This window comes from Oryx dammah, unplaced genomic scaffold (genome assembly GCF_014754425.2).
Source record: "Oryx dammah isolate SB20612 unplaced genomic scaffold, SCBI_Odam_1.1 HiC_scaffold_3, whole genome shotgun sequence".
Taxonomy (NCBI): Eukaryota; Metazoa; Chordata; class Mammalia; order Artiodactyla; family Bovidae; genus Oryx; species Oryx dammah.
Genome location: NW_024070187.1, coordinates 30,687,521 through 30,706,879, shown reverse-complemented (window position 1 = coordinate 30,706,879; position 19,359 = coordinate 30,687,521). Strand labels below are relative to the sequence as shown.

General features: G+C 37.1%; 1 protein-coding gene across 1 annotated transcript in view; it reads left to right on the top strand.

The window, feature by feature from the left end:
* GRID2 (glutamate ionotropic receptor delta type subunit 2) overlaps window positions 1–19,359 on the top strand; it is a 1,625,731-nt gene that overhangs the window by 1,253,363 nt on the left and 353,009 nt on the right. The gene's annotated exons all lie outside the window — the stretch shown is intronic.

The following is a 19,359-nucleotide window of genomic DNA, read 5'->3' as shown; positions in this document are numbered from 1 at the left end:
ATAAATGTACAGCAATATAATTCCATTTATACTCACCATAGCCTTTGTGTTATTGTGGTTATATATTTATATTTAATGAACTCCAAAGTAAAATTTTATACTTAAAATAAATTGACTTTCAAAGGTATAAAAGGAAGGGAGACAGTGTCTAATATTTTAACTATTTTTCTACTATTTTGGGGGCAGCTTCTAACTGGTATCACTTACTTCAACCTGAAGAAATTCCCTTTAGAATTTCTTGAAGTCCAGTCCTACAAGTGGCATATACTCTTTACATTAGCTTATCTTAAAATGTCTTTGTTTACCTTCATTTTTGAGTAATATTTTTAGCATGTAACAAATTCTGAGTTGACAGGATTATTTTTGGTAGGTACTTTTTGTCTTAGTGTTTTCAAATATTTCAAATAGTGACACTGCTAATTTTTATTTATGTTTGACAAGAGCACTAAGTCTCAGAACACAGTCACTTATAATCAAATTATCTTTTTCTTTTTACTTTTTATTTTATACCTAAAATCAAGGCTGGTGATTTAAAGCAAGAGTAACTTTTTATTTCAAAAATCAAAGCAAAATTATCATTCAAAGTAATTTTTCATACAATCATAAATATTTTCATTATTATATCACAATAACATTTATACACAACCTGGTTAACATACATATATAATGTAGTTATTTATCAATGTTTACAACATAATATAAATAGTTTCAAGTTTATGACATACTGATTTGATGTATGGATATATTGCAAAATGATTACCACAATAAGTCTAGTTAACATTCATTACCATACATATTTTTTGAAATGTTCATGATTTTAAATATATAATTCTATTGTCTTTTGCCAAATGTTGTTTCTGATGAGAAGTTAGCCATCATTTGTACTTTGCTCCTTTTTTACAGTGGAGGGGTGGTCATCCCTGAGGTCTTATTTATTTTATTATATTTTACTCTCTGACCTTTAGTTTAGTTAATATATCTTGATGTGCTTTCAGGTTATTGATTGTTTCTTTGCCATCTCCAATTTCCATTAAGTTCATTCAGTAACTTTTTTATTCTAGATAAGTAAAATTATTCTTATGCTTGTGTTGGTTAGGAGTCAACCAATGATTTGAGGGAAGCTTATATATAGATTATGGGGCTTCTTTCTCTGTGGCTCCCTCTGTTGTGTGAGTTCCTTTTGATCTCTGGACAGTCTGTATGCCTCAAACACCATCCTCTGACACATCAAGTTAATAAGGTTCTGACTTTCTGCTTGAGCTCTAGCTACTTTCTATTGTCTAACTGAGGTATGTTCTCAGTGAATGAGCTATAGAAAAAAGGAACTCACCCAAAGCAGTTACTGTCTTTAAAGGGTTGAAGAGCCTACAGTTTATGCCTATTTTTGACTGATAGACAGCCTATTCATTTTGTGAGATTTTTTAAAAAATTTGACTCTGAATTTATCATTATTCTTTGTTGGGTTAACCCAATTAAAAAATATTCCCTTGTTGCCAGATCTGGAATTATTTATAAAAGTATTCTGAAAACAAAAGGAAAGTTGTTTCCAAGAGATGTAGAAGAGAAAAAAATAAGAGGTGTTGAAGACAGTGGCAGGAAAAATAATAAAGCTGTTTTTCATATTCTTTAAATCTTGAAAAATAGTATCAGTTTATTTAATAAATGCTTTACATATGTAATTTTATTTGCAAAAGGTTAATATAAGCATTTTAATAGGAAAACAGGAATCATCAATCCTCACCCTCTTATTAAATCTATGACTCTTTACCTTATGTTCCTTACTATGAACATAAAACAAGCATCCTATCTTTGTATTTCTGAGGAGTCCTGCCTGAACTGAACCCAAATAAACAATTATATTAAAATAAATATAAGGAGAAGGAAGAAACATTATACAAGTTTTTTTCTGTAGATATAGTAGATAAAAATCTGTAAGAGTTATCTTAGTGGACAAGTAATAGTAAACTTCACTTACTATTAATAAATGCTAGTTAAAACTAATAAGCATTAAAATTAGTCTGATGTTGCTGCTGTTTTTAATTTGGTGTGTGCTTGCTCCAGTTAGTTAAATTTTTGAGACTTACCTCCTCACCTATGAAATGAGAAGTACAAGTATTTTAGTGGGAATATTTCATCCAACTATAACCTTTTAAAATCATTTTAAGACTTGATGACATAAAAATCACACACAGCAATAGTATGATGTTCTTCATCAGTTCAGTCACTCAGTAGTGTCCAACTCTTTGCGACCCCATGGACTGCAGCATACCAGGCTTCCCTGTCCATCACTAACTCCCAGAGCTTGCTCAAACTCACATCCATCGAATTGGTGATGCCATCCAACCATCTCATTCTCTGTTGTCCCCTTCCCCTCCTGCTTTCCATATTTCCCAGCATGAGGGTCTTTTCCAATGAGTCAGTTCTTCGCATCAGATGTTCTTCATAATAATTTGTTTTTATTTGCATGGAAGAGCATATCATTATATGATAATGTAAAGATCAGCAGGGTCCTTTCACAAAGCAAAAATTCAGGTTTAAAAAAGATGACTGACAAATGTGTGATTTTTTAGCTGGAAAAACTATAAATGTATTTACTTACTGCAATTAGAACTACTAACCTAATCTGTCAGATTATAGACTTTCAAGGGACTTGTGATCCATGCTGTTACTGTGTACTTTTACTTAGACCCTTCCCCCCACCAAGCTTGGGGCCTCCCGGGTGGCTCAGAGGGTAAAGAAACTGCCTGCAATGCCAGAGACCTGGGTTCAATCTCTGAGTTGGGAAGACCCCCTGGAGGAGGAAATGGCAACCCACTCCAGTATTCTTGCCTGGAGAATACCACAGACAGAGGAGCCTGGAGGGCTACAGTCCATGGGGTCGCAAAGAGTCAGACACAGCTGAGCAACTAACACTATTTCTTGCAATTAGATTTTTACTTGCTTCAAAAAGATATTTAGCCATTCTGACTAGGCTTTAAGAAGTACTTATTAAGCAGAAAGAGGAGACGCCTAGGTAAGAGTTTGCTGGGACAGGTGGCAAGATGGGAAGAAAACGAAGAGCGTGGTAGAGGAAGAGAACATGTTCTTGTGGAGAGGATGGCCAGCTTTACAGGTGACTGCTGTAATGTTACATGGGGGGGTCACAGCATTCTCTTTAACTGTCTTCTATCACCAATAGAGAAGTATGCTCTAATTTTAAGCAACTGAAAAATGTCAGTTCAAATATACAAATAGTCATGCAGTAAAAATATTATAAAGTAATTGAGATTATTCGACTCATCATATTAAAATTTTATCTGGCTTATACACACATCATATTAAAATTTTATCAGGTTTATTTACCACTGTGGAGCAAAATATCACTATTGAATTGGCATAGTAATGTACGACCGAGGTCCAGAAAAGTGAGCTTATTATTGCTATATATTTTTTTACTAGTGTAGACATTTTTCATGGATCTAAGTATGTTTTAAGTAACAGTAAATACTGCCATTTGGTACCTCTATACATGAAATAAGACATGAAATTAACAAGGTTGTCTGCCTTCCTAAGGGGAAACCAAAATTAAAAGAATGTTTTCTAGAGTCTTTGTCACGATGATTATGGAAAAATACATTTAAAATGATCCAGAGAGGGAACATGGGAAATTTCTGAGTTCATATGATTGTTCAACATTGATTTCCAAGGCTGGCACTGAGACATCAGGTTGGGATGATCTCATATTAAAGGGACTTTCCACTATAACTGGATGTCAAGAATCATGTATATACATAATTGGGTATGTACATAATTCTTAAGCTGGAAAATACCACCAGAGAGAGCAAGGAACTGAACTACAAAGAAAGCTGAGTGCCAAAGAATTGATGCTTTTGAACTGTGATGTTGGAGAAGACTCTTGAGAGTCCCTTGGACTGCAAGGAGATCCAACCAGTCCATCCTAAAGGAGATCAGTCCTGGGTGTTCATTGGAAGGACTGATGCTAAAGCTGAAACTCCAATACTTTGGCCACCTCATGCAGAGTTGACTCATTGGAAAAGATCCTGATGCTGGGAGGGATTTAGGGCAGGAGGAGAAGGGAACGACAGAGGATGAGATGGTTAGATGGCATCACTGACTCGATGGACATGGGTTTGGGTGAACTCCGGGAGTTGGTGATTGACAGGGAGGCCTAGCATGCTGCGGTTCATGGGGTCACAAAGAGTCAGACACGACTGAGTGACTGAACGGAACTGAACATATAGAATGGATTTAAAAACTGACAGTGTAGCAAAGTCTCCTCCATTCCTTATCTGCGTCACTACTTTTATAACTTTCTGCAATTAATATGCTCTTAAAATTTATGAGAACACAGATCTGGCCAAAAGATGTTTCAATGTGAAATAGATAAATTAGAGATATGTTCTGTTCAGTATAGGAGAAATTGTTATGAGTGAGTTAATGTGGCTGATAAATTATTTTCTCTGATGTAAAAGAACAAAAGTGAGAAGAACACAGAGACCTTGATACTATAGAAAACAGCAAGTATATCAAGTTTAGGATGGAAGTACAAAAAATTAAGAAAACAATGAAGCAGGACTATGAGTTCTTTTTTTTGGGTAGTATTTTTAAAGTCTAATGAATCAATATATTGTGTAATGGCAACCCACTCCAGTGTTCTTGCCTGGAGAATCTCAGGGACGGGGGAGCCTGGTAGGCTGCCGTCTTGTGGGGTCACACAGAGTCGGACACGACTGAAGTGACTTAGCAGCAGTAGCAGCAGCAAGGTAATGACTCAATCCAGAAGAAATATTTTATACCTGAAACATTATGGTCACAGGTTGTTCAACAGAGATTGAATTTGAACATATACATTTTGTACAAAGGTATAATTTTGTAAGCAAAAAAAGACTTCTAAGCATGCCTTTATTTTATATTTGAATAAAAATGTTGTGAAGGTCATGTGGAATATAAATATAGTTCAAAGATGACATGATGTAAATATCCCCATCTATTTGAGAAAAGTGGGGTTCAAATCACTATAATATTTAGATTCTAATGGGTACATTTTAAAGAATGATCTTGACAACTTTATTTTACATTATTAGCATTTACAACACAGCTCATATAAGTCAGGAAAATAAAAAACACTCTTGGAATTTCAAAGAGAAGAGATTTAATCACAGGGATTGATCACAAAGTCATGGGAAGGAATGAAAACACAAAAGAGAAGATGTAAAATGCAAGTATCAGAAGCTGGTAATGCTCCAGTTGATTATGTGTCTCCCAAAGAGGTACCTCTCAACCAGGGCTGGAATCGCCAAATGATGCTGCCTAAGCAGTGAAGATGAAAACGTCCATAATCAAAGGTGAGATATCCTGGATGAACTCGGCAAGGAAATTTAGTGAGATAAAAGAAAACTTAAAATGTTCAAGGAAGTATATCATGACTTGGGGTATGGAACCGGATAAAATTTTGGGAAAAGGAATCAGAATATGAATATGAGGTGAAAAACACGTAAAGTCTAAGTGAAGACATGAGAAGAACTAGGAGAATGGAAAGAGGTTACCAGAGACTGAAATATAGAAGTTCCAGGGATGGAATGTATTAACAGAAGCTGATCCTGTGGGTCACAGTAGAAATATTATAGGAGACAAAAGGAGTTGGAGTTTAAAACGGCCCCCAATTGGGCAAGATAGGGAGAGACACAGAGAAGGCAATGGCAACCCACTCCAGTACTCTTGCCTGGAAAATCCCATGGACGGAGGAGCCTGGCGGGCTGCAGTCCATGGGGTTGTGAAGAGTCGGACAAAACTGAGCGACTTCACTTTCACATTTCACTTTCATGCATTCGAGAAGGAAATGGCAACCCACTCCAGTGTTCTCGCCTGGAGAATCCCAGGGAGGGGGAGCCTGGTGGGCTGCCGTCATGGGGTCGCACAGAGTCGGACACGACTGAAGCGACTTAGCCGCAGCAGCAGGGAGAAACAAATGGGTGAAGCACAGGGGATCTTTAGAGCCGTGAAACAATTTTATATGGTATTGTAATGGTGCATACATGACACCATGCATTTATCACAACCCAAAAAAGAGTGAACCCTGATATAACTGTAGATTTTAGTTAATAATAATGTATCAGTATTGGTTCATCAATTACTACAAATGTACCATACTGATGAGAGATGTTAAGAAAAATTGTATTGGGGAATGGAGGAGTGGCAGATCAGAGAAAGGTATATGGGAACTTTTTGTATTTTATGCTCAATTCTTCTGCAAAAAGAATTTTTAAAAAAATTACCCCAAATGATTATTGTAAGGGGCATCTATGTTGATACTGAAATTTGTTAGAAAGTTGCATGAGAAGAAAATATTGGGAAGTCTGTCTGGTAGAGATGACAAGACAAGTCCCCCTCAGAAGCACACATGTAACTGGCAAAACAAAACAAAAGGAAAGTAGCATGCATCTCACTAATGAAGAACAGAAATCAAGTTCCCGCAAGTCCAAAAACATCGGCAAAATTTCTTGGCCTCTAGTATATCATGAAAGTGATAGAAGTGAATTCTCACTCTGTTGAAACTCAAAATAAGCATATATTTCTGCTCAAGTCATCCACAGCTCTCCATCTTTTTCTGTACTCTCCCTATGTTCATCCCCATCCACACTTCTCTGATCCTGCACGTGGCTACTGCTATAGAAGGCCATGAACTTGGCAGACTGAATTCACTTCAGTGACATACTAGCTAATGTCATCAACTGAGCCTTCACTGATTCTCCATTGTCCTTTAATTTATTAGATATTGATTTTTTTAAATTTCAGTCTCCACAGTGGCTGTTTCAAATATTTTCCGTACTTTTCAAGTCTCTCCTCCTAGTCCTACTTTCTATTATTGACCCTTCTCATTTCTAGTTGTTAAAGCTCATGGTTTACTCTAAGACTATGTGAATCTAGTGTGAGTCCTTGTTTTCTTACTCTTTAACCTCAACATCCTTCTACCTCTTCTCTAATCCTTAGTGACAACACAGACTTTGGATTGAAACAGACATTAGTTGTGAACACTGGGAACACAGTTACCAGCCTTGTAAGCCTCAGAGAGTTTTTAACCTCTTTGAATTGCAGTCTCCACATCCGCAAGATAAAACTATTGTGCGTATTAGCCTAGCAAATGAATTCAGGAATTCTTTCCAGGGAAGACAAGCAGGTTTCATCTTATCTGCTGACTCTGACAGATGGGTGAAATCTTCATCAGGTTTCATGGTTAAAAAAAAAAAAAAAAATATATATATATATATATATATATATATAGTAAGTTCAACATATATTTTGAATGTGGACTGGTAGAATTTGCTGATAGACTATACAGGAAAGAGCAAAGAGAAAGAGCAAAGTCAATGACATCTTCTTACTCAAAAGCTTTATTTCTTATCTTTTTAGCTACAGCAGCAGTAAAAGGCTTCATCTGTTCCCATTTTCCTACCTCTTTCCACTCTTAACTGCCCTCAGTATATTTTGAACACAGCAGCCAGAGTGATCTAGTCACTCCTCTGCTGAAAGCCATTTGATAGCCTTTTAATCCCAAGAGTAAAAAGTGTCCTTAAAATTATCTGCATACTCTGCCCAGTGAACTTTCTTTGAAATCCCATCTCTTCCTCCCTCACCACACTCCAGGCCCACAGACTTCCTCGCTCTTCCTCACACTTGCTGAACTTGACTTTTTGTACTTCTGTCCCATCTTCCTAGATTACTCTTCCCCAGGTATCTTTCTCTCCACCTCATTTTCCCAGTCTCTGCTAAAAAGTTATTAGAGAGGCCTTCATAGCCACCCTGTAAACAACTACTATCTATTCCCTTGTCTTGTGTTCTTGTTCTAACACATAACTACCATCTCACTATATCTTCTTGTTCATCTATCTTCCACTACTAAAATGTAACCTTATTTGGGGCAACTATTTTGTACATTTGGTTTACTGCTGAAAGTTAGTATTTAGAAAGATGTGACAAAAAAGAATGAATAGCAGTCAAGGGACATTTTAAGACATACATTAGATAATAACACTCCTGTGAAATTGTTCAGTGACATCTCATGGTTCGTTGATAAAGTCAACCAACCTCCCAAAGCCTGCTAAGTTTGGCCTTATTTAAAAGAAGTTTCTATCTTTATCACCAGGTTAAACTTTGGGCTTTTGTTCCTATCACCTTAAGCTTGTTGTCCATTGAGTATATAGCTTGTTATATTTGGTCACAACCACTCAGTACAATTGAATTGAGACTGGACTGTTTACTGGCATAGGGAAAACTAAGAAAGGAAATACTTGGTGGAGGGTGGGGAGTGTGGGATCAAGAGTAACATTTTGGAAAGAGAAATGGTAACTAACACTGTAAAATAGCCAGATGCTATTCCAAAGCTTTATGAGTACTGACTCCTTAAATCCTCCTAATAATTCTATGAAATAGATACAACTTTTATTCCTATTACACAGATAAGATTCTAAGCACCTTGTCTGAGGTCACATAACACCAGGATAAGAGCTTAAGATATTTGACTTCAGAGCCCAACCCCTTAACCACTGTGGATATGCCCTTGGAGTTATCCAAACAGAAAATGAAATAAGTATTTGATACATGCATCTAGAGTTCCATAGGACTCTGGGGTGATCAGATACATCTGAGGCTAATCAGCATAGAGTGAAATTTAAATTTAATTTCTTTCTTTACTTTCCTTTTATGTCTTTAGTTTCCATCACATCTTTTCTTCCCAACTGCTTATAAACTGATTCAGGAATTCTTTATCTTAAAAATAACCTTTCTGGTTTTTTCTCAGCTAGATTAATTAGATGTTGTTGGTTGCAAATGGCAATCCAGTTGAAGTGAAAAGATAATTTAATATTTCACAGCCATGCAGGGATGAGATCCAGGCTCATGTCCTCAGGCCTTGAAAGCGCTGTCTCTATATCTCAGTTCGCTTTCCATTGTGTTGTCCCAGTCCTCAGGTACGCTCTCCTTCTCAGGCTGCAAAGTGACTTCAGCAGGTCCAGACATAAATTTCATCTTCCCTTCCATCCCAGTATGAACATAGAGTCTTTCTCACCATCAAAACCTCAGTTTTACACACAATTCTAGCACTGAGATGGCTGAGAGGAAGCAGTGCTCAGTACTCAGATGAAGCAAGGGAAAATGTTGATTCCCCAAGAAAGCAGCCAAGTTGTTATCAGAGCATGGAAAAGATGGATACCAGAAGAAAAAATAAAAGGTATCTTTCAGAAACATAAAAATAATCGAATAAGTGACATGGAAACTATCAATTGTTACATGTATGCTGCTGCTGCTGCTAAGTCGCTTCAGTCATGCCCAACTCTGTATGACCTCATAGACAGCAGCCCAATAGGCTCCCCCGTCCCTGGGATTCTCCAGGCAAGAACACTGCAGTGGGTTGCCATTTCCTTCTCCAATGCATGAAAGTGAAAAGTGAAAGGGAAGTTGCTCAGTCGTGTCCAACTCTTCGCCACCCCATGGACTGCAGCCTACCAGGCTCCTCTGTCCATGGGATTTTCCAGGCAAGAGTACTGGAGTGGGGTGCCATCACCTTCTCCGTGTTACACGTATACAAAAATTTAAATTATCAATAAGTCAAAACCAATAATAACTAAATTAAATTACAAATGATAGGCTGGAAAATATTTGCAAAATTATGATGCATTGTTATCCTCACTGCTTCACTGCTACACTAAAAGTGTAAAATCTGCAAGAAAATACTTAGATCCCCATAAATAAAGCTATAAAAGATATGAACTAGAATTTGAAAAGAAGAAACTGATAGATGATAGAAATCTAAAAGGAAGTCTAATGTAGTAGAGTAGGCAATTAATAAAAAGGTAATAGATTAAATATGAATTTTTAGTATTTTTATAAGGAAAGAGCTAAAACTCTGGGTTATGTAACTTGGAACTCTTATATACTGTGTTTTGTAATAAAAAATAGAATATCATTGGAGTTAGAGCCACATATTTCAGTCACTGATATACTTGATGCAGTGACAAGACAGGTGCCATAGAAAATGGAAAAAAAAAAAGTTTAAAATTGACCAAAGAATAATTATTAGCACTTATGTAGAGCCTACTATTGCCAAATCAGTTGAACAAACTTTGCATGTATTAGCATTCCATACTCACAGTAACCCTTTGAGGTAGGCACTCCTATTATACCAGTAGTGTGGATGATGAAATAGAGAGCTAAAGTGACTTGCCCATGGTCACTTAGCCAAGTTGTGGAGAATTCATGACTCAAACCCAGGCATTCTAGTCTAAGTTTGGTTTAAAAGCATTTTAATAAACCAAGTCACAGACAGTAAGGAAGATCATACTCAGAAACAACTCAGCACAGGGTGTGTGTGTGTGTGTGTGTGTGTGTGTGTGTGTGTGTGTGTGTGTTTAGATGTGCAAATTCAAAGAAGGTTCAGATGAGTTTGGTTGGATATAGTTGAAGATCAAAAATAAGATTACATAGAAAAGGATTTGGGGAATGACTAAAAACATTTGCATCTCTAAACATCTCAGAAAAATCTCACTTTTTTCTCAAAAACCTGGCTTTATCTTTTCCTTTTTTTTTAAGAAAAATTAAAGCTCCTTAGAAAGGTATACATTATTTTCTGCAGACTATGTCTCATTTTCCTACATTTTATCACACTCCATGTAGGTCGCATTCAGCTTCCATCTGCTTTGGCTGTCCTCACTCACTTCATCTTCCTCTAATTTCAACCTCAGCTAACCTCATGCTTTGATCTTAAGGATTTCAAACCATTCCCATTTTTGATAACTCAGTCTTCTCAGTACATGTTTTTCACTTCTTTTCAAATGACCCTTTGGGGAAAAAATATATATATATATTAATATATATAGAGAGAGATTGATCTTTTCCTTTTATTTCCTTAGTCCCTATTTTGGAGACCAGAGAGCTGAGGTTATATTTACTTTGTATGCCAAGCAGAATGCCCTATATTCATCATTTCATTCCCCTCATGTTTTTGAATGCATGCTATGTTCTGGGCACTGTGCCTAGCATCACGGACACAAAGGAGTGGAAGACATTGTTCCTGCCTTCAAAGATCTCACAGTGTACACGGAAGACAAATGTGTAAATAAATCATTAAAACACAGTGCAATCAGTGCCATAGGGTAATGCATACAGGGTGCCATGGTAACCCAGGGGTAGAGTGGCAGTCTCTGGGGAGTTGAAAAGATACACATAAGAAAAGAAAAGCGAGCTAGGTTTTGAAGATGAGTAGGAGTTTGAGGGCAACAATAGGGTTAATTATAAAAGTGTGCTTGCCATGCTAAAGAGTTTGGACCGTATCATTTAGCCAGTGAAAATTATGAAAGGCTTTTACATAAGAGAAAAGTAGGATTTAATTTATGTTTAAGAAAGATAACTCAGGCTAAGGCTAAGGATGCATTCAAGCGAAGAAGGGAAAAGACAAATGTCTTTTTCAACAATCTAGAGAGGAATTAAAGATGTCTAAACTAAAACAACAGCAATAGCTCCCAAAAGTGATTTTGAGAAAGCAATCAATATTCCAAGAAAAACTGACTTGAACTTGATACATTCGAGGAGAAGAGAAAGGAGGTGTTGAGACTTGGTGAGAAATTTAGCAGAGGAACATGAGCAGACGGACACTCAATGACAGAAATAGGGAATACAGAAGGAGACCAGATTGGAAAAGGGCAGCAGAGATACAGAGCTTGACTGTAGACATTTTGATTTTAGGATGACTGAAGGAGATCCAAATGGAATTGTCTAGGAAAGGTAAGCAAATGCATCTGGAACCCGTATGAATGATGCCTAGGGCAAAAAAGTTTAAGTATAGGCCTTTTTCTCACCTCCATTATAAAAACTAAATTGGGAGTATTGAAGTAACATGAAGATGGTGCACAAAGTGGTTATTTAAGGTCCTAAGGTACTTGAGCTTGGATAAAGGAAGACAATTATAATTGCTTTTGCTACAAAAAAAAAAAAAAAAAAACACTGAAGGAAAGAGCGAGCTCACTCAGGAGGAGAGTTTAGAGAACCCGAGAATGTGGTGAGTTGCCCCCTTTCCCATCCATACTGAAGAAGGGAGTTGTGGAGCCATCGGGAAGGCTTCAGGCATAAAGATATAGCCCATAGTTGGATTGTCTATGTCACAGTACAAGTTGTGGGGAGCACAATGGTTAACGCCACTCTCATCTCCATTCTTTACGAAGTCAGAGTTGAGACGGCTCCTTCAATCTGGAGAAGACAGAGTTGGTTAGCTAGGACAAAGGGCAGAAGCTGAAGAAGCCACCCCCTGGATCAGGAGAATGCAGTGGGTGGGGAACTATGTTTGTGGATGAAGAAGGTTGGGTGCCTGAAGATCATTACATATGTCCCATGGTTCATGCACACACACACAATCCATACATATTTCCATTCTGTCTTCTCATGACTACAAACCAGCCTTGAAAATATCTGTACCCACCAATGAAACTTCCCTCACCAAAGAACTTCTCCCTCCACACAAACCTACCCCGTGACAATGCTTATGAACCTTGTGAAATGAAAAGGTAGCTTTGGGGACCTCCTGTGTGGTCCAGAGGCTCAGAATCCACCTTGCAATGTGGGGGATGTGTGTTTGATCCTTGGCCTGGGAATTAAGATCCCAAATGCCACAGGGCAACTAAGCCTATGTGCCACAAGTAGAGAATTTGTGAACCACTACAAAAGATCCTCCATGACAAACGAAGATCCTGCACAACTCAACTGAAACCTGATATAGCCAAATAAATAAATATTAAAAAAAGAAAGAAAAGGTAGCTTTGCAAAGTGAACCAGAATAAAATGTGTAAAGAGAAAAGAAGTTCTCATAGAGACTTTAAATTAGATAATAACTAAGATTTTAATTTTCAAATTATATTGAATAAGTATTAATGGACTTATTGAATATCCCAGAGTATGTCAGCTATTGTCAGGCAAGAAGTTGAAAAAGTACACGTGGTCTTAAGAGTGCATGTTTGTATGTCTGAACAGTGAATGTTCAAAAATAATCCAATATATATATATACGTATAGGATGGAGTGGAATCACAGATGTGGGAAATCACACAAGCTGAATGTATGTAAGTAAAAGAGGAAAAAAAAAGGCCCAAAATATTTTTTGTTGATAAAGAAAGATTTTAACACTGATGAAAGAGAAGGATGAAAAGAAATCTGTGAGAGGAAATAAATTATGTAGATGCAAATGACTTAGTGAATGGTTGTAGAAGCAATTTTCTAAATTTGCAGGTGATATTTAATTGGCAGACATTGCAAACAGTAAGGAGCAATTCAATCAGATAAAGGACCTGAATCATTAAGTACTTGGTCTAATAAATGGCAAGCACGGATAAGTGGTGAATAATCAGTCTTGAATCAGAGCTAAAGAATAGAGAATGAGTATTTGCTAAAGGGAATGATGCTGTCCAGGAATGGCTTTAAGGTTTCAAGAGAACTTGCAGGCAAGGACAAACAAAAATTCAGTAAAATAAGTGTAGAACTAAAAAAATTTGGTGGGTTATAAGATATAAATTTGGAGAAGGCAGTGGCATCCCACTCTAGTACTCTTGCCTGGAAAATCCCATGGACGGAGGAGCCTGATAGGCTGCAGTCCATGAGGTCGCGAAAAGTCAGACATGACTGAGCAACTTCCCTTTCACTTTTCACTTTCATGCATTGGAGAAGGAAATGGCAACCCACTCCAGTGTTCTTGCCTGGAGAATCCCAGGGATGGAAGCCTGGCGGGAGGCCGTCTATGGGGTCGCACAGAGTTGGACACAACTGAAGCGACTTAGCAGCAGCAACAGCAGCAGGATATAAATTAGCATCAGTCAAAGGCAAGGTGATATAAAGACTGGTGCTATGATGAGAAAATCTCATAAATTGAGGAAATATAAATCCTAAAGTCTACTGTTGGCTATTGAAATGCCATCTATTGCCAAGATTTTCATCTATCTCTGGTCGTGGTTTAGGGATAAAATTAATGAGTAAGGTAACTTCCATGTACAGGAGACTGCAGCTTTGGGTGAGACCATTCTAACTTTTAAAGAGCATTTTACCCGTGAAATTCTGTATGATTCTATGAACATAATCTTAGGGAATTGTGTTTAGATTGATTGGTCATTTTTATTTAGGATGCTCATTCTATAAAATAATAGCCTATGTTAGTCTGTAAATTGTAAATACAGAGGAATATACTACAAATGAAAGAAGATAATAATTTATATGGTCTATGAAGGTAAGCCATGCAACAGAGAATACAGTTTCTCCACTTTTTGCAATGTTGAGAATTTTAACTGCTAAACAAAAAGTTTAACTTCAGTACTGAATAGATTTTGAAGCCATATTTGGAATCTTTAAACAGTCACTCATGTGAATATACCAACCACATTTGAGGAATTTGTTTTAAATTTGCATACTAATATCAGAAAGAATATGTCAAAGTAGAGCCCTGTCTTGAAAGGTATTTCTGGGTTTCTTTTTGACTGCCATTTGGTTACTTCAGATTTTATTTAAGTCTTAATGACTCCGAGTTTTCTGTTTATAATTTGATAAATTTTATAGTGGCAATTGGAAAAGACTTTGATGCTGGGAGGGATTGGGGGCAGGAGAAGAAGGGGACGACCGAGGATGAGATGGCTGGATGGCGTCAGTGACTCAATGGATGAGAGTCTGAGTGAACTCCGGGAATTGGTGATGGACAGGGAGGCCTGGCGTGCTGCGATTCATGGGGTCACAAAGAGTCGGACACGATTGAGCGACTGAACTGAACTGAACTGAAGCATTACAAAAAGTCAAATTCCCCTGATTAAAAAACAAGCAAACGTGAGCACCTAACAAGACTCAACTGTAATCAAGGGAGAAGGTGACTGCAGATGCTCCAGATACATGTGTGAGGACATCTAATGTATCTCTTATTAATTTTATATTTCATTTAATGCCACACAGAATTACTTGGAGAACAGCCATTATAGGTTCACTTCTCATAGAGACAAACTGTTTCTGGGAGCTAGTTCTTTCTCATTTAGAAAGAACTTACATTTCCCCACTACAGAGCTCTTAAAACATCTTTAAAGAGCAGTCTTAAGTGATTCCTAATGATTGAAAAGTTTACAGTAATGAAAATTAAAATTCATTCAATTTTGGTCATTATCCTCGGTTTGCATGTTACTGAAATGCAGATTTACAGTTTTGGCATTTCAGGTAGAGATTGCTTCTATATGCTCTGTTCACAAACAGCCTTAAGATGACTTCTCAGAAAGTTTTGTAAAAAAAAGTCTCTCTACATGATTAAAAAAAGTCTTCTTTGAAGATGGTAGCATTCCTCTTGAGAACTGCAGAAATGCTAGTATTTTTAAATCTCTTCTAATGCTGCAGGATAATGCCTGAAACACAGCAATTTATAAATAACTAACTTGTAGCTTGCTTCCCATTTGGCATTCAGTAAGAATTTATTGGGACCTAATGTGTAGCTGGCATTGTGGGGAACACATAAACTATAGAACACAGAGTTCTTGTTTTCTCAGAGCTAAGTAGCCTGGTAAGAATTAGAAGGGGGAGAGAGATCCAACACATATCCAACACTTTTCTTACTGTCTGCGCTTCAACTTCTGATAAAGTCATCCAGTCTCAAGGATTTATTTATAAGTAGACAAATTTTAAATGTGTTTCTTCATCCCAGACATCTCACTGGAATTACAGACTTACAGTTCTTAGTGCATGCCTCCGTGCCCAGTTGCTCAGTCGTGTCTGACTCTTTGCCACCCCATGGACCGTAGCCTGCCAGGCTCCTTTGTCTATGAAATTCTCCAGGCAAGATTACTGGAGTGGGTAGTCATTTCCTCCTTTAGGAAGTCTTCTCAACTCAGGGACTGAACCCTTGTCTCTTATGTCTCCTGCTTTAGCCGGCAGATTATTTCGCACGGTACCACATGGGAACTCCCACATTTCTTAGTACTACTGAGCATTTCCTCTTAATGTCTAATGGACACCTCAAAGGTAACATGTTCAAAACTGAATTCCTGATTTCACCACCACCCAACATGCCCACAGCCTTCCCTGTCATAGTGTATGGTTGTCATAGTGTATGTAAGCAAAATTCCAATCTCCACGTTAGTCAAAAATCTTTGAGTTATCCTTGACTTCTCTTTCCTCCATTATACCTCATACTCTGCATCAACAATTTTCTCTGGCCATAAATCTATAGTAAATCCTATATGATCATTTCTTACTACTCCACTAATACCCACTGGTGCAAACCATTATTTCATCTCTTTAGGGCTACTTCCATAGCCTCTTAACTATCTACCAGTCTACAGCTTTTTCCTTCTGTAATCCATTTTCAATACAGCAGTCAAAATGATTCTTTTTTTCCCTAATGTCAATCAGATCATACCACACTCTCCCTAAAAGCCCCCAAAGGTTTTCTACCTTATTAGGGAGAAGTGGGTATTCAAATTCTTACAATTGCCCACAATGCCTTCTTGCTCATTCATCCATATGTACATGCTCCATCATGTCTGTTAATCTCTTCCTCCTCGTTACTTCCCCAAAGTGGGCATTGCCTCAGGGCAGATCAGAATTTGAAAAATAAGAGTAAGGATTTAAAACCACACACATGAAAAAGAAAAAAAAAAACAGAGCAATGAATAATTTCTGGGTAAGTGATTAGTAGAAAGAGATAATACAGAAACCATAACAGCAAAAGTTTATCAGCAACTGGTCAATTCTGCCAGTTGCTCACCTATAAGCTTTGGCAAGCTACTCACTTTCTCTGAACCTCAGATTGTCCTCTGTACAAGGAGGGCAGTGATTCCCCTGTACAGGGTTGTACAGATAGTGTACGTGGAAGTTCACCCTGCCTACGTGAGCTGAAAACATTAGCATCTGTACTACTAAGGTCAGAAGACCTGGCTGATAGCTTGATATGGAAAAAACATACAAAGTCAAAGACTTCTTCATAGTGACAGAGCCCTCTTCAAGCAGTAGACAGCCTTGAAATCTATTTCTTTTCTTTCACAATTTAGGGTTTTATAAAAATACTTGTTTCTCTCACCACTCAGCAAAGAGCAAGTCAACAAACTTGTTTTGGAATTCTACTGTGAGCAAAGCAGTGTGAAGAAATATTTAGGGAGACAGAACACTATGAAATAAAAGCTCTTAGCTTGAGAATTTTATAATTGAGAAGATTAAAATAGGGATAAGTACTACATAAGAAAATACAGAAAACAGAGAAATGAGGGATAAAGCTCCAAGTGGGGGAAAATGTCATGAACTCAGGTAAAAATGCTACACACACACACAGGTCCACATAGATAAATAGATAGACTAGTGAAAGCTAAACTATTTCTAGAGGGACTTGAAAATTATATAATTATGTGAAATGCAAGATAGAGGGCAGGGGTTTGAAGACAGAGCTATAAGGGATGTGTGTGGCTTCTGGGAAGAGGCTTAGAAATAAGATTAATGACAACATGAAAACTAAATTAATAATACTATTTTGTCACAGTGGTGGTGTCAGAGACAAAACATCTATTGAAATAATGAAAAATATTAATTTCTAGAATTTGTGTGGTAAGTTCCAATAAACAATTTTCAATTGAATATAATCCAAATTGCAAGATCAAATTCTGTTGCTTATAAGAGGCAAGAAACAGGAAACATTCTAAAAATTCTTCAAGGGAAAATGATTAAATTTATCAGAGTACCATCATAATCATAATCTTATTGAGTTCCGACCATCTGTTATTTATGTGCTGAAAATTCAAAGGTGACAAAAATAGTTGTTGCTTTAAACACTGTGAAGACCTTAGAAAGACTAAATAGCTCTGTGTGTGTTTGTGTGTTACTCAAAGATATTATATAATATTATGTAAAATTTGATCAAATATTGGAAAAAATGTGTGTATATATATATATATGTAAAATAGAAAAGAATCTAAAAGGACATGCATCAATCTCAAAACAAAGACATTGTCCTTAAGTATTTTTTCCCTCCTGTCTCAGAAACATAGCTCCTGAATTATAGCCAAATACAGACTGCCCACAGTATACATTTCTTTGCTTCTCTCCTGATCTAGTGTGGTCATGTGACTAAGTTCTAATCAATGAGAATTAAAAAGAAGTTTCAAGAAAAGCTTCTGGGTATGTTTTTAAAGAGAGGATTTTTGCTCTTATTCTGATCCTGTTTTCTTCCTTGTTGGAATGTCAGTAGAATGGCTGTAGATTAAAGAGTCATCTTAAAGCATAAGTTGGAACATTTGTGTTGAGCAGCAGAATGAGAGAATCTAAGTCTGATTTCTAACACTAGAAGCTTTATCAGCCTGGGACTGTCAGCCATGGAACTTGGTTTATATTGACATTTAAGTCAGTGATATTTTGAGCATTCCTTTCTTCTTTTTTTTTAATTTTTATTTTTACTTTATTTTACTTTCCAATACTGTATTGGTTTTGCCATACATTGACATGAATCCGCCAAGGGTGTAAATGAGTTCCCAATCCTGAACCCCCCTCCCACCTCCCACCCCATATCTTCTCTCTGGATCATCCCCGTGCACCAGCCCCAAGCATCCTGTATCCTGTATCAAACATAGACTGGTGATTCGTTTCTTACATGATAGTATACATGTTTCAGTGCCATTCTCCCAAATCATCCCACCCTCTACCTCTCCCTCAGAGTCCAAAAGTCCATTCTATACATCTGTGTCTCTTTTGCTGTCTCGCATACAGGGTTATCATTCCCATCTTTCTAAATTCCAGATATATGTGTTAGTATACTGTATTGGTGTTTTTCTTTCTGGCTTACTTCACTCTGTATAATCGGCTCCAGTTTCATCCATCTCATTAGAACTGATTCAAATGAGCATTCCTTTCACTTATAAGAAGTAAATAGACTGGTTTTATATAATTTAAAAATGAAAATGTATTTGTATACTGTTTTTATAGTATAATTCCCTAGTGGCTCAAATGGTAAAGAATCTGCCTGGGTTAAATCCCTTGGTTGGGGAGATCCCCTGGAGGAGGGCAAAGCTACTCACTCCAGTATTCTTGCCTGGGAAACCCCACGGACAGAGAAGCCTGGTGGGCTATAGTCCATGGGGTCACAAAGAGTTGGACGTGACTGAGCAACTAACACTTTCACTTTTTTCTCTAGTTTGCTGTTTTAAATTTACTTATTTTTCATCCTAGTTTTGCTTTTCTGTGTTCTATAGATGGCAATCTTACTCCAGTGCTGAAATATATGTTTTTCTGTTTTTTTTTTTTTCTTTACCTTGGCCTCTCTTCCATGTTGAGCTAAATGGACTCATATGATTTAACTTACCTGACAAATTTACACATTTCT